Source organism: Chroicocephalus ridibundus, chromosome 1 (genome assembly GCF_963924245.1).
Source record: "Chroicocephalus ridibundus chromosome 1, bChrRid1.1, whole genome shotgun sequence".
Taxonomy (NCBI): Eukaryota; Metazoa; Chordata; class Aves; order Charadriiformes; family Laridae; genus Chroicocephalus; species Chroicocephalus ridibundus.
This window is the reverse complement of record NC_086284.1, coordinates 99,727,256-99,731,498: the sequence shown is the minus strand read 5'-3', so window position 1 is coordinate 99,731,498 and position 4,243 is coordinate 99,727,256.

The following is a 4,243-nucleotide window of genomic DNA, read 5'->3' as shown; positions in this document are numbered from 1 at the left end:
AGTCTTCACAGAAGGAGCACCCCTGGAGACGCCAAGGCAATGGGAAGGAGGCAGCAGCTCTGTGCTCTCCAAGGGACGTGCTCCTCTCACAGCCACATCTTTAATGTTAAGGCCAGGCCCCTTCCCACTTCTCACCTTACCCATCCCTCATCCCCTTCTGCACAAGTGCCCAGCTTCAAGAGGAAGGTGTAGAGTGTGTAGGGACTCGCTTCTTGTTAAGTGCTTGGATAAGTTGAAACAGTGCAGCATTTGGATTTTGAAAATGTTGCCTCTTTGCAAAACAGCATTAATTTAAGGATGGGGAAGCATTTATTCTTTAAAAATGACTCACCAGAATCAATGAGCACAGGAGCAGTAAGGGGAATTTTTCAAGGATCTAATTGCACGTACAGGTCATTTGTTTTTTCAAAGACCGAAGCTGACTGGCCTTTAGTTTTATATAGTCTGCTTTTAGTTATTTTCCCTGTACAACTCAGTGCATATTCACATTCACAATGCTGTCTTTGGGCCTCCGCCTAGGTTTCTTCAGCATGCAGTGCACGAGGGTGGTATCCTACTTGCAGTGTGTTCACTCTGTCAGAACAAGTATTAACTAATTCAGAGTAGTTATCTGTAGTTTTCCTACCTGAAGCAGTCTGGATTCGCAATGCATGTGAGTCTGCATCCTGCTGCTCCAAAATTATCTTTATTTTTATTTTTTTTTGGTCTGTGTGCGGCAGTATTCCAACCTTTCTACAGAGTTAACGTCAGACAGTGAACTTGCATCATACACCAGGCTCACTGAGGTGGAGAGATGAAAAAAAATGTCAATCCCTTCCATTCATTGTTTAAGAATGATGAGCTGGAGGAAAGAGTATGGTGCCAGACTTAGTGCTACATCCATTCCTGCTCACGCTCTGATAGGTCTTGTCACTTTTGCTGCCATACACGAATGGCATCACTCAAGTTAAAAAAAAAAACAAACTCACCCAAGATTACAGCAGGAAGGAAAAGTAAGCAGGTTTGTTGGGAGACTACTAGGAAATTTCAGGTAAGCATTTCAAGAATATGAAATAAACAGGCACAGAAATGTGGGCAGTAATTCCCAGTGAGGTAATGTACAATTTCCTTGCAAAAAAAGGTACAACACTCACTTTGGGAAGGGAAATAAAAACACTATCATGGGTATTTTCATGTGAATGCCTACTTTTGGTGTTTTTTGATTATTTTTTTTCCTCAGTCTGGTAGGGCTTTGTGGTAGCATTAATTTAGAACCTAACTTTTTCAGTAAAATGATCGCAAGAGAACCTTATTCCCAGGCTGTGCTCATTTTAGTGCTGATGTCTTCTCTATAGGATCTAGGCCCTAACAGTCCTCCCAAATTACAAACGGTTCAGGGTAATACAACATAACTGAGAGGAAAAACGATGAGTAACCACAATAAGTTCCACAATTCCTTTTTCCATTAGATTCCCACCCAGTCCGTGTTTCAGGCAATTTCTCAAGGAGCTACGATTCTGTGATTCTGTGAACAAGAAGGGGGCACCTGATATGGCCGGGGTTATCAGAAACAACCCACAGCGTCAGCACAGCGTAGGTGGAGAACTCTGCTCCTGAATAAACAGGTAAACGGACTTTGTTAAGCAACAGGTCAAATTAGTGAAGGAGAGTAGAAAACCATCTGTTACGCTTGGCTGACTAGGTATGTAGGACAGCAGACTACACAGAGACAATTGGCTTTTATTGTATGTACAGCAGTAGTTATTTCTTTAAAAAATCCTCTTCTCAGGCTTTTTAGTGATATAATAAATCTGTACATCATAAACTTCTTAATTGCACCAACTTAATTTTGTGTACACACAGGAAAAAGGAAAAAAAAAAACCCACCACAGAAGAAGTGACTATCACAGTTGAATGCTAGAAAAAAAATGTTTTACCCCACCTGTAATATCAGAGTATAATACATTATTGGGAAATACAATAGAGTTATAGTATTGGAAAGACCTCAGACCCAGCCTTCCCACCTATTTTCACACCATGCCAGCACCTTGCATAGTAACAGTTTAGATATCCTGAGTGAAATGATATTATTCACCCATAACTTAATCACCCTGGTTAAATAGTTACTCTTGAGTTGTTTGTTGCCCAGGCTGTGGATTAGCAATGTACAGAAGCATATATGCTGACTTTAAACACACGAATAAATCCACTTGGGTCCTGTGGAGGTCAAAGCATGAGGTCAGCTGTTCCCACTCACAATGGGAATGTCTTAGCCCCGAGCTACAGTATACTTAATTCTGTACCAGGATAAGCACTTATCTCAAGCTTCAGCTCTACAATTCAAAAACTGCAATAAACCAAAATAAAAAAGCCATGCGGCTCCCACCTTGTATAGAGCTCTTGCTCCTTGTAACACCCAGAGCTACCAGAGCTGAAAAAAATCTCAAAACAAGAGCAAGAGTCTTATTTTGCTTCCCCATACACATTTGGTAGCATTTTATGTAGTCGACTTCACTTTTTCCTATGATACTTTGCATATCAAGAACACCAAAACTTTACAAGAAATACGTAGCAGAAAGCTTTCACTTGAAAACCACCTAGAACCAGCGAGGAGATGCAGTACCAGAAAATGCTGTAAAGTTTCACTGATCCTCAAAACTGGTATCATTGCCAGGCAACAGAAAGCTCCGAAAAAAGCAGCGCTGTAAGGCGAGTCCTCTCAAGAGCAAGACAATAATAACTACAGGTCTGTATGACCTGCAGCACAAACCTCTCTCCCAAAGAAAAAGCAGGGGAAAAAGAAAATCTAACAGAAAGCATAAGAATAAAGCCCAGTATTTATGCCTGCACAGTTTATGACCTGTCCATTAAGCTGAAGAAGTGTGCCAAAGGTATTTTGCTTTTTAAATGAACTTTTTTCCACTACGGCATTCCTTCTCCTTCCTGCCACCTAAGATTCACAAGTTTCATATACGGTCAGGAGTGAAATTACTATAATTTCTTCCTGGGATGCACTGGATATAAAATTAATTTGGATCATAAAATTAATACCATGTCTTCTTTCCTGAACAGAACATCCAGAAAAACAAAAGGGTAAGAAAAGGGACAAAAAAGAAGAAAAATTTCACAGGTGGTTTTCAAGCTATTGTTCTGAAGTAATTAAATTGGAATACAGAAAACAAGAAGCTTTCAGTGTAATATCATGCAGAGATTTGTTCTACTCTTCAAATGTGTAGTTATTAAAATTATGAAGTTTGCAAAACATAAAAGAGCAAAATGATTCCCTCCGGCATCCTTCACACAACTGCACAGGAAACGTGCAGCACCCGAGAGGATACGCCGCCCTGTTAGTTACACCAGTTTACAAACCCTCCCTACCCAAACCTGTAGCGTAGCTCCCGCTGGTTGTCAGGATCCAGCTCACACTGACCTAAATACTGGTACACAAAAAATGTAAGTACTCAGATCTCCTGATCTTCAGTGACAACCTAAATCATCTTGGAAGGTGGGAACGGGATTTAATATTGTGAGCCTTTGGGGTCATCACAACTGAGCAACTCAGTTGTCCCTTTGTGTTCAGTACTTCAGCTTGTTTTTACAACAGGACATAAATTATTTGTAGAGGAGGAGGGGGAGGTGAGGAGCACACCAGCCAGATATGGAGGTCAGACATCAAACCAAGTGATGTTTATTTTCCTGAGGAGTGAAGGCAATTAAAAAATAAGATTCCCTTTTTACCCCAAATGCCTTGCTTTCCTCATCTTAATAATTCATTCTCTCTTAATACATGCGAGCCCAAACCTTCACACAGTTTGCAGTATAGAATGTTCCTGTTTCCCACCATTAAAACATGTATTTAGGCAATCACCAAGACCTTAAGAAAGAGGAACCAAATCCACACTTGTTCAGCGTGTATCTGTTCTTTGGGGGTAAGCTATGAGCAAACCCTACTCCTGTGTTCTGCAAGTAATTCAGTGTTATCTCCACCCCGTTCTACAGTACCTGATAAAGATTCTGTAAATTAAAATCCCAGTTCAGTAATTTAAGTAGTCTTCAAGTAGTGTTACGTGGTCTCTTTACGTGCCAAATTCCACAGCTCTGGTTTTAGTGTAAGGGGGTACTACCCACAGAGCTCAGTCTCACTTGGATTTCTTAAATTCAGTGACCATCTGGGGTTTTCTGCACCAGCAAACAAGACCCAGCATTTAAAACACAACAGTGTTGCACCCTTCAAATGCAGCAGTGTTTTAAACAGACCCTCCAC